The sequence below is a fragment of the Muscardinus avellanarius genome, assembly GCF_963383645.1.
Source record: "Muscardinus avellanarius genome assembly, chromosome: 4".
Taxonomy (NCBI): Eukaryota; Metazoa; Chordata; class Mammalia; order Rodentia; family Gliridae; genus Muscardinus; species Muscardinus avellanarius.
Window position 1 is genome coordinate 77,386,467 of NC_137789.1, and position 13,070 is coordinate 77,399,536.

Sequence of the window (13,070 nt, forward strand, 5' to 3'; positions counted from 1 at the left end):
TGTAAACAGTTGGAGAATTGAGGTGTTAAAGGATGTTGTATATTACTAGCAACTTTTCTGCAAGTTTAGTCTTGTCAAAGTAAAAAGTTACATTTATTTATTTATTTATTTATTTATTTATTTATTTATTTATTTATTTTTGTGCTACTGGGGCTTGACCCCGGGGGCATTCTATCTCTGAGCTAAGCCCCCCCCCCAAGCCCTATTTTTTCTCTCTCTTTCTCTCTCCCTTTCTTTCTTTCTTTCTTTCTTTCTTTCTTTCATTCTTTCTTCTTTCTTTCTTGGCACTGTGGATGGAACCCTTCTACCTCTGGGCTACACTCCCAGACCTATTTTATATTTTATTTGGAAACAGGGTCTCTTAAGCCAGCATGGCTGGCTTCAAACCTGTGCAATCCTCCTGTCTCCACCTCCCAAACGTGGGCATTACAAGCGTGCACCACCACGCCTGGCTTTATTCTTTATTTTTTAACAGGGTCTCAGTGAGTTGCAAAGGGCCTCACTAAGTAGCTGAGGCTGTCTGTTAACCGGGATCCTCCTGTCTCACTCAGCCTCCCAAATTCTGGAATTACGAGCATGTGCCACCATGCCTGGCTATTTATATATTTATTTTTTATATATGCATTTATGTATATTTATATATACATGTATTTTTGTGTTTTTGCAGATTGAACTCAGGCATTCTGCCTCCAAGCTACACGCCAGTCCTATTTTTCTTTGAAACAGGGTTTTGCTAGGTTGATGAGAGTCTCACTGCTTGCAGAAGTTGTCCTTGAACCTGTGGTTGATCCTTCTGTCTCAGTCTCTTAAGTACTGGGATTATGAGTATGTGCCACTATGCCCAGTTCTAAGTAAAAACTTATAAAGAAAAAATGAGGTTGGCACAATGGCACACACCAATAATTCCAGTACTTGGAAGGCTGAGGCAGGAGGATTACAGGTACAGGCTAGTCCCAATAACTTAGTGAGGTCCTCAACAACTTAGTAAGACCCTGTTTTAAAATAAAAAATAAAATAGAGCTGGCAATGAAGCTAAATGGTAGAATAGCCCTGGATTCAATCCCTAGTATCACACACACACACACACACACACACACACACACACACAGAGAGAGAGAGAGAGAGAGAGAGAGAGAGAGAGAGAGAGAGAGAAAGAAAGAAAGCAAATTTTTCTCTTCTTGGAAAATCACAACATTGATAGCCACATACTAATATTTGGATGTGGCCTATCAATTAGATCATTGTTATTGGCAAAACACTTGGCAGGATGATCCTGCATGTGACCCTTCATTTTGGGCCCATTTCCAACACTCCAAATTCTCTCTGAAGCAAATTTGTCAAAATAATTGTGGAATAAGTGCACATTTTAGAAATTGTCAAAACAGAACCTCTCTCCATCTATTATCTAATGACAGATGTGGTCTTTGGGTATGGATATCAGGAGGAATTAGAGGCTGAATTTTAAGCATGGACTAGAATTTGATTAGTGTGATGTTGGTGATAGAGGCTCATTCATATTCTATCTATTCCAAATTGAGGGACATCCTACAAATTAACTGCTTATACATTTAAATGTATCAATAATAAGAAGTGCAAAACAAGGCTGGGGAAATACAATTTTCTAGGAAAAAGTAGACTAAAATTCTTCTAAAAACATTTTATTTTTTCTCTTTTTTTTATCTACCAACTCTAAACTCTCCATAAGAGTTATATTTAAAAATCAAACAAATAAGAAAAATGGCCACTTCTTTAAAACTCATGAATTTATTACAGTACTTTTCACCCTGAAATTACTTTAATAATATATAATATATAATATATAAGTACTATATATTATATATCAATATATATTATATATTGATATATATTAATATATATATAAATAAATGTATAATTACTTTAATAATATATAATATAATATTATATAATATTATATAAAGTATATAATAAATCATATAACATTATATTAAATAATGTTAAAATATTTTATTAAGAGATATATAACACAAATAATTTGGTAATTTTCAACAAAAATCATATACATTAATATTTAATGTAACATTAAATAACAATTATTGCTTGTTAATCATCACTATGTATTGAGATAGATGTTACTGGGGATATATATCCAGGTCATTTTTATACTACTAGGGTTACTCTGAGTCAGAAACATCTTCAATTCTTCATTTATTGATGAAAAGAAATCTCACATATGTATTCACTGAGCACATACTTCGATGATTGTTGTTTCACCAATAAATCCTCAAAGACTTGATTACCTCACCAATGGATACTGAGAAACATCTAAGCAAATTTTCTTAAAACCCTGGTTAGGTAGTCATTCTGTCATTGAGCAAACTCCTTTGAGCACTGTTAGACATAGCCATTGGGTTAAGTACTAAATTTACAGTTTACTCTTTAAGTATCTATAGTCAAGAGATAGGATGAAGGAGGTAGAGTTAGTTGAGAATCTTAGTCATGTAAGAATTAAGGCATTGATTAATTAATTGTGTTATGTAATCCTCTTTTCATTCTCTGGAATTTTCTTTTAAGATACATGGGGAAAGGATAGGAACATACAAATACTGTTTATAAAAGTAACACATGGGAGTCACACACATTTTTCAACTCAAGTAAAAGGTAAATGCAATTAGTAACTTTTTGGTAAACCAACTGAATGCAAACAGTTTACTTTCTGGTTAAATACTATACTAGGGGTTCAAAGTGGGATTTTAGTAAACTTATAACTCATACCTCTTTCCTTCATGGCTTCATAGAAAGAGATTAAGTATAACAGTTATTAATAAAATACCAAATAATTAATAACTGATAATCATTTTGTCTCCTCCATGTAGTCCTGTTTGTCCATTATCTGTGGAACACTTTCCTCTGAACTAGCTCTGAGAAGTCAGCTTACCACATGGAGATAGGAAGTCAAAGATGGCTACAGGAAGTCAAAGATGGTCACAAACTTGTGCCAGCCCATCTGCTGGTAAAACGAAATCCAGTAAACATCTCATGTTTTGATCAGTCACAATTTCTCTTAATTTGAGGGTAGGAGAAGAAAAGGATGCTGGGATGGAGGCAAACATTTCATGTTTCAACATTCCATGCTGCATTTATTTGTTGGGTAGTTATAAATCGCTCTGTGGTTGTAAGCTTCTTGAGAAGAGAAAGAGAAATTAGTATTTTTGTACCATCTTTAGTTATACTAATAAAGACTAATACATACTTGATGACTGTTTGCATTTAGTTGCTTTATACTTTAGATAACATTTTCAGGAGACATTTTGAGATCCCCAGGTGCTTCAGGACATTATAAACATCATTTCCCATTGTATTATATATAAATATGAGTGCTAGTTAATATAAATTTCTGAATAAATGGTTTCTACAGGATTATAGCATGTAATAGTCTTACAGTATCTGTGTTATTATGTAACTGCAATATTCAGTAATATAAAGCTGACAGTAAATGCTCAAAATAAAGTACAGTGCTCTCTTTTGAACTGTCTTGATATGAGGTTGATATAGAAGGAAAATTATGTCATTGGAAGGCAACTTTCAGGGGTTGAGTTGGCTACAATTTATTTTTCTTCTTTTGTGAAGATCTTTTTCTTTCTTTTTTTTTTTTTGTGGTATCTGGGTTCCTGGAAGCCCTTCGACCTCTGGGCTACACTGCCAGACACCTATTTTATACATTTTTATTTGGAAACAGGGTCTCTTAAGCCAGCACAGCTGGCTTCGAACCTGCGCGATCCTCCTGTCTCTGCCTCCCAAGTGCGGGGATTACAAGTGTGTGCCACCACGCCCGGCTACTGTGAAGATTTTATCAAGATTAACTTTATAATTACATAGCTACTGGTCCCAAAGTTCAGATATTTACCAAGAGGCATCTGGAAGATGTTCTGAAGATATTTTATCTATCTCTTAACCTAAAATTCTATATATCCATGATATGGGTTGTGTGTAAAGGTCCTCAACAGATATTTATTAAATTGTCCATTTTCCTTTCTTGAAGAATTGGCTTAAAATCAAGTTTCCACAGATTTATGTGCCTATTTATTCTGTCAATAACTCTCTAGTTTAACACAGGGTCGATGTACTAATCTCAGTGAGGAAAATTGTGGAGAACAGGATCGGCCATATAGACTTACAATTAGTAACAGGGATCTACTTTTGGTCAGATCATATTCTAATAGACTAACATTTTTTTATTTTTGTGTATTGGCCAACTTAAGGATGCCATGGACACATTCTTAAATAAGAAAACTCAGTGTGCACCTCCATGTTCAGTGCTAAGAAATTATTATATTATTGGGCCATTGAAAGGTGACAAATGATGAACACCTTAGGTTTATTTTTAACTCTAGTTAGAAATTAGTTACTTTCTTAATTTCTTAATTTATATATACAAAAAAAATGACCATTTCCTTAATAGCTTCTGTGATAACTTAGAAAAGATAGAGTAGTGAATGTGTAGCCTAGAGATACCCAAATTAAGAGAGCTTCTCTAAAATGTGAAATTGTCTAGGCATTTAATTTTTGGAGCAGCAGTAAAAAACAAACAACAAAAAATCAAATAATGATTTTCTTCTCTAAGGTGCAATACTCATAACAAAATTTATATTGAAATACTAAAAATAATGTAAATTCTAAACCATACTAACAGGCTAACCACTTTATGATTAATCATTGCCATATACTTTTGGTGTCTTTATCATATTTATTTTGGAACAACATCAAAATTTTCATACTAATATTCTTGTCCCTCTTGGAGTCCAAAGATATATTTCTGAGTCTAGATGTCTAAATTTGAAAAATCACTTAGATAACAGAACATCTTCAAAGAGGTCAGAGAGCCACTATCCATTCTTTACTAGGATATGGATTGATTAAAAGAAACTATTACACTAAGTCAAACATGAGAAAGAGGGAGAGGGAAGAAAATGGGGTGGGAATTGAGTAAGGGCTAATTGAGTTATGTGTGCATGTATGCCTCTACCATCCATTAAGATGTATGTATGACTATAATGCACCAATAAAAATAAATTATATAATAAACTGCATATAATGTAAAGTATAAAAGAAATGATTAATACTTTAGATGCTATGATCTGCTGAAATTGAAATGAGTTGAGTGAGAATAGCTTCAGTATTTTGGTAGAATCTGGTTCTCGGCCACTGGAGATCTCATATGTATCAAAATAATTTGCCATGGTGGATGCCTTGATATGACTGCATGTGATATGGGGGACAATAGAATCTGTTATCTGAGTGCCTAAAAAAATCATTTAGGAGGTAAATTTGGAAAATCATCTAAGATGAGTAAAGAAGGCTACCTAACTGAGGGAGATTAGGGGGGTAGGGAAACACCCTAATGCACATGATGTATACTCACAAACATATCAAAGTCAATCACTAAGCTGAACACAAGAAGGAAGAAATGGAAAGGGGATGGAGTGAGACTTGGGGAAAGGCTAAATGAGTGACGTGTGCATGTATGCTTTGACCAACTTGTACCTCATCAAGATGTATGATTAAAATGCATCAATAAATAACAGCAACAAATAAAAAAGAAATTGAAATGTAGTTCACAGAAAAAAAAAGATAGCACTTTAAAAACTGCAATCTCAAATGAATTTCCCCCAAGTACATTTCTTCTAGAAAATTTCCCTAATTGTCTTTTAATTTGTATGCTTCTGATTTATTTTCACCAGATCCATCAAAATCTGGTTTTAGCTGTGTGTAGTGGTACATGTTTGTGATTTCAGTACTTGGAAGACTGATGTAGAAGAATGGCAAGTTTGAGGCCAGCCTTAGAAAATTGTTGAGACCCTATTTCACAATAAAAGATAAAATATGGGTGGGGGTGTAGCTCAGAGGTAAAATTCCCTTGGGTTCAATCCCCAATTTAAAAAAAAACAATCTCTTTTAAAAGTATTCTTTGAACTTCATAGGACCCAACTGACATTTGTAATAAATTATTTAAATCTGAAAGTCATGTTTGCCAGCACAAAATAAAAGATGAATATATTGCTCTGATAATCTGCCAGGAGTTTTCTTATGACATCTTTGTGACTGACTCATTTTTTAATAGAAGCAGCTGTGAAGGAGAACAAGAAACTTTCATTCTCTTTCTACCTCCCCATCAATGAAACAATAGAACATTATATTTAAAAGTAAAGTTTTACCTGGGCATAGTAGCCCATGCCTGCAACCCCAGTACTTGGGACACTGAGACAGGAGGAGAGCAGGTTTGAGGCCAGTCTCAGCAACCATTAGCATGTGAAACCCTGCTTTAAAAGAAAAAGGGCTGGGGGTTTAGCTGAGAGGAAGAATACTCCTGAGTTCAATTCTCCCACCAAAGTGAAATGTTCTATTTGTAATTAAATCCAAACTACTGTTTTATGTCTTAAGAATGATTATCCAGTAGTTTGTTGCTGATATTGAGAATATGACACATTTGGAAATGTTAACTAATTGAAAGGAATATAAGAATCCTTTGAATTATGGAGGAACTAAGTTTAGGCATGCAAATTCTGGAATACCTCTCATCTTGTTTTGGTCTGAAACAGATGTGTCTTCTACCTGTGGCTAACGTGTCACAAGGGCACTTCATATTAGATGTTGGAACTAACATTTGCAAGTACAGAAGATGGCTCTGTGCTTGAAATGCAGAAGATGGCTCTGACACATTGATTTTGGGTTTTTATGCACCTGAAAAACAGGGCATGCTTACTGTGTCTATGTGGTCTCACAAAGTCCTTCTCATAATCTTAACACAAATATGAGAGATGGATTTGGGGTGGAGAAGAGTTGGAGCCAAGAGGCAGGACACAGGTAAACAGCCCACACAGCAAGGCAGCAACCTTATTCATTGTGGCTTGGAAAAGCTCAGCCAATGGGCCCCCGAACACCAGGTGGCAGAGACCTAGAAGTGGTTGGTTGAGAGCTGGGAGATTAGGAATCAGAGGCTGGGAAGCTACTTCAAGAAGATTAAAAGCAAAGGCAAAGAGAAATACAGCTTATGCTGCCTAGTACAGTAGTTACAAGCCACTTAGGACTCTTAAAAGTAAAATTAGTTATAATTAAGTAAAATAAAGCCTCAATGTCACAATCTTCACAGCAATGTCTCACTCTTGCTCAGTAAAGTACGGTCATAAGAACCTTTTTCTTTTCTTTTTTTTCTCTTCTTTTCTTTCCTTATGGTACTGGGGATTGAACCCTAAAACATTCTATCTCTGATCTATATCACTAGCCCTATTTATTTTTGACTATGAAACAGGATCTTACTAAGTTACTGCTCACTGGCCTCAAACATGCAATCCTCCTGTCTCAGCCACCCAAGTGGATTACAGGTGTGCGCCACATAATAGGCATTATTATAGAATCTGATGAACAAAGGAGAGATGTGACTGCTTGAGTTATTGCCAAGGTAGATAGGAAATACTGTTATAGGAATGGAACGCATGGTTAATTTCTGATTTTTACTTGACAGAAAGTGTCCCTGGAAGTCCCCAAATCTCTATGTATCCTAAGTTTCCTTTTAGTGTAGTTATTTTAAAAATACTTTGTGTCCATATTATATTATCCAGGGAACATTTTCTGACCATCTAATATTTCCAGACTCATCAAGGTGCTGTGGGATTCAGAGTAAGGCTGTAAAGGAACACAACCTAGTTTTCACAGTGGGCGACTCTACCCCACATAATATGGCCTCTGTCTGTTTTTCACCTTGGTACCACACGAGTCCTCTCATTCACCAAGTGAAAGATACAGTAGCCTCCCTCCCAGCTTCTGAACACAACAAGCTCGTTTTTGTATCAGACACATTTCCCCAGATGCCATTTCCTTGGTCTGAACTGCTCTTTTTCAGGTCTTCGCATGGTTGGCACTTGTGCCTTGACATCTTCCTATTCTTTACTTGGAGGTCAAATATTTCCCTCTGGGATGCTGCCTTAGACCACGTGCCTCCAACTCCAGACTGCTATGGCTGTATGTGATTGACTTCTGCTAGCTTCTTTATACTACTTCCCACTTCTCCAAGTTACTTTAGTTATTTGTTATTGTCCATTTAGCAGGGACTTTTTCTGTCCTCCTTGCTTTATACTTGATGCCTAGGATAGAGCTTAATAATAAGCATTTTGGTGCCGGGCGTGGTGGCGCACGCTTGTAATCTCCGCGCTTGGGAGGTGGAGACAGGAGGATGGCGCAGGTTTGAAGCCAGCCCTGCTGGTTTAAGAGACCCTGTTTCTAAATTAAAAAAATATATAAAAATAGGTCTGGGAGTGTAGCTTGGAGGAAGAAGGGATCCATCCTCAGTGCCACCAAAAAAAAAAAGTAATAATCATCATTATCATTTTGCTAAAGCATGAATAAATAAATGCATAAAAAGATATAGCCCTTTCTTTGTGGTGTGTACATTCCAGGGAAATAATAATTGGTGACAAATAAGAATTTGCTATGTAGCAACTTCTTGATATGAACTAACTTACTCATAATGTAATACAATCAACTCTTACTTCCTTTTTTTCAAATAAAAAATGTTGAGTCTTAGAGTCTTAGATCAGTTAGGTAACTTGTAAAAATTGAAGCTTAACCAGGTAGTAACAAATGAAGCCAGAATGCAACACAGGCTATCTTACCCCAGGAATATGCCTTAAGGGCCATTCCTCTCTCTTTCTTTTTCTTTCCCTTTCCCTTTCTCTTTCCCTTTCTCTTTCTTGTTCTCTCTCTCTCTTTCTCCTTGTTATCTCTTTCTCTTCTTTCTATGAACAGTTTAAAATTAATTGCCCCAATTTGGCTCCATGAGTCCTTGATGCCTGAATCTTATTTTGGATAAATAATTATAATATATAATATTTCGATAATTATTTTCAGTTGATATAGCAGATTTACATGTTACCTCTTTGTGGAGCCTTATTACTATCCTGTGAGCTAGGCAGGGAAGATATTTTTATCAGCAAAATAACCAAGTAAAGAAGATATTCAGCAAAAGGGAAGAAATCAATTTTTTTTTGCATGTGAGAAAAACAATGTCACCCTGATTTTAAATGTCACCCCAATTTTGAAAATAGCCACTGGCTCCTCTGTGAAATCATTGGAATGAATGGGGGAAGAAGAGAAGCACGACTGTACATGAATAAACCATGAAATATATTTGACAATAAAATTTTCAATTAATGTGGAAATATTTGCTCTGAAATCTTGGCTCTTGAGGATTTAAGTCTCAGCCAAATATTAAAAATATGTCTTATTTCATTGCACAAAGTACTTGCAGACTCTTAGATGCCTGCAAAACTAAAACTACCATTTTTGAAAATCTTGAATATGGATTAGGCTGATGGGCTGATTGTGTTGAAGGAGCTGGTTTTGCTGAGGCACTTAAATGCAACCTTTACCTTGGTACTTTGTGGTTGTCTTAGAGAAATGCTATAGAGCAGAAATGGTCCCTGCAAGGCTAGAAGTAAGTAAAACTCAAGTGATCAGGACCAGGTGAGGGAATCAGGAAGTGCTTTATAAGGAAGGATGTTGATATTGGATCTGGACCTTAATGTTTAGGCTATTTATTTATTTATTTATTTATTGGTGGTACTGGGGTTCCTGGAAACCCTTCTCCCTCTAGGCTACACTCTCAGACCTATTTTTTTATATTTTTATTTGGAAACAGGGTCTCTTAAGCCAGCGTGGCTGGCTTCAAACCTACACAATCCTCCTGTCTCTGCCTCCCAAGCGCGAGGATTACAAGCTGCGCCACCACACCTGGCCCAATGTTTAGGCTTTTAATGGGGGGAGATAAGAAGCAGGCAAGACTCTAGACGGTATATCCTATTATATACCTGGGCTATAAGTTATGGTGTCTTCTAGGCTACAAACCTATGTTGCATGTTGCTGTACTAAATGTGGTAGGCAACTGTAATACAATGCTAAACATATCAAAACATAGAAAAGATGGAAGAAAATAATAGGTAGTAGAAATTTTTCAGCTCTATTGTAATCTTCCAGGACCACACTCATATACATGGTCCATTATTGATGGAAGTATTATTACACAGAATGTGACTTTGTATGTATATTTATAAAATGCCCTTTTAATAATAGAGAAAGTGTCATGCAGCAAATTTGAAGAATAGAAAAATTTAGTTCAAAAATAACATTCACGCTATGGAGATCAGTGTGGCAATTTTTTAGAAAATGGGGAATGGATCTACTCTATGATCTGGCTATACCACTACTGGGTATCTTCCAAAAAGGATTGAAACCAGAGAACTACAGTAATATATGCATACCCATGTTCATAGCAGCACAATTCACAGTAGTCAAACTATAGCATCAACTTAGGTGTCCAGCAACAAATGAATGGATTCCAAAATTATGGGAAATATGCACAATGGAATTCTACTTGCAATAAAGAGGAACAAAAATTACATAATTTGCAAGAAGATGGAAGGACCTGGAGAACATTATGTTAAGTGAGATTAGCCAAGCACAGAAAGTGAAAGGGCATATATTTTCTCTAAAATGCATGAGCTAGAGTATTTGAGATACCAGAGGAATGCCATATAATGGAGGAGAGTCTCCATGGAGCCAAGGAGGAAGGGTAGGGAAGGAAGAAGACTGAGGTTCATTATTAAAAATATTACCATCAACTATGGGTATACATGTGAATATACCATGGTCAATTGGGGTACTTGGTATTGGGAGGGAGGGAAATAGGGAGGTGGGGGCACCAAGTACTATGTGCAGAGATGTAATTGGCAACATGATTTACGTTATGATGTGACACTATAATGCACCAAGAAAAGCATAAAAATAACATTCATAGTCTCTTTAGTAATCATAAGCTATTACTTATATTTTAGCATATATTATATTGCTATATAATGTGTGTGTATATATATATATGTAATGTATTAATGTATTTTTTCCTCTGTATTTTTATACTACTATTTTTTAACTGAATAAATTTTCTCAATGATTTTTTTTTTTTTGGTGGTATTGGGGTTCCTGGAAGCCCTTCTACCTCTGGGCTACACTCCCAGACCTATTATATATATTATATACATATACATATATAATATATATATAATATAATTTTTTAAAATTCGGAAACAGGGTCTTTTAAGCCAGCACGGCTGGCTTCGAACCTGCGCGATCCTCCTGTCTCCACCTCCCAAGCGCGGGGATTACAAGCGTGCGCCACTGCATCGAATTTTTTTTTTAACTTCATTATATCACATAATAGCCTATTGGATGAATATAATACAGTTTCCTTAACTATTACTCTGTTTCTGTACTTGGGTTCTTTTTACTTTTTATTTTTGTTACCATAAATAAATTTATATTAATCATTATATCTACTATTTCCCTCTATAATTGATGTTGTTTGCTGGTGTAATTGTTAGGTACAAGGTTGTAGACATCTAGTACCTCAGGCCTTTGTATAATATATACTCTGTATATAATACATATTTTTTGAGTCTATATTTGATGGAAATATTTTTGCTAAGCTAAATGCACAGAACAATTTACATTTTATGAGTGTTACTTACTAGAGAGTTTGAAAACACCATCATTGGCAGGAGACTTTCATGACTATTTTAATAATTGAATAATAATTATTCATTTATTCAATTCCTCTATTTTTACACCATTTTAATAATTTATATTGTAGTGCAGATCCTGGAATCAAAGACTTTCTGTTTGCAGCTCAAATCTATTGTTTGTTGGCTGTCTGACCTTGGGAAATTTATTTAACCCTAGTAAGCCTAAATCTTCCAGTCTGTAATTTAGGTTACTCTTGCCTTACTCATAATTTGTTATGAGAACAAAACAAGTTCTTGAGTATGAAGAATAGTTATTAGTAGCAATGTTTAATTTACATGTTCTAAATGCATTTTCAATTTGCAATCAAAATAATAAATATAATAAATATTTATTGATTATACATCATATAGTAAGTGTTATATAAGCTATAGATGACTTAAGTCAGGCATGGTCCAAGACTACACATTAGTGATGACAGCATGGACACAAATAATGGGTGACTTCTATTGATGACAATATGTGGAACTGAAAGTATAAAACTCCTCCTGCCATCAACCATTAGAATTTTGGCATTTATATAACTTGACAATATAGGGAAGAATTTAGCTCTAGGCTTTTATTTAACTCCAATGGTTTATATATCTGCCTTTAGAATAGTACTACACTGTTTCAATTATTGTAGCTTTATATGGTTTGAAATCAGAAAATATATATCTTCTAGCTTTGTTCTTTTTCAAGATGGTTTTGGGTACCTAGAGTCCATATTCCATATTAGGATAGATTTTTTTCTGAAAAATAAATATATAAATATATGATAGTTTCACCTAAAAAATAGAAAAAATATTCTCTGGTAAGAAAGAAAGCAAAAAGAAATATTGAAATGTCATCTTTAAGTCATCAAAAGCTTGGTATCAGACAAATGAAACTGTTTTGTGAGATTACCATTTTTAATTTTAGATAAATTGCCATAATACTAGATGTCAACTACTAAGCCAAGCATGGGAGGGAGGGATAGGGAGAGAATGGGGTGGGGATTGGGTGGGGACTGACTGGGAAAAGTGTGCAAGTATGTCTACAAAAGTATGTATCCTACTATGATGTATGAATACAGTGCACCAATAAAAAAAAAAAGAATTTTGGCATTTATAGAAAAGTGAGCTACATTTGTATGGGCCAAATAAAGGGCAATATAAGACTGAAAACTTTTGCTGCTTCAGCAAGTGTTGCATTTTGGTGACCAAGATTCTGGGCTTTTGAGACATTAGTGGATGGGGATGAGACACTGGGAAGGGTGTTGAAAATCTGAAACAAATGTAGCAAATCTTGGATGTCTACCTCTTGGTTGAAGTGAAGGCCGGGAAGATAATTGGCAGCTATACCAGGAAAATGAAAACTTTCCTTGTTCTGAGCATGGAGATAAGGTAAGAAGAAATTAATGAGCCTGCTATAATTAAAATTTGGGTAACATTTATGCTAGCTGCTTCATTTGGAAGATTTTGTGCTGAAAATTAATATTTATT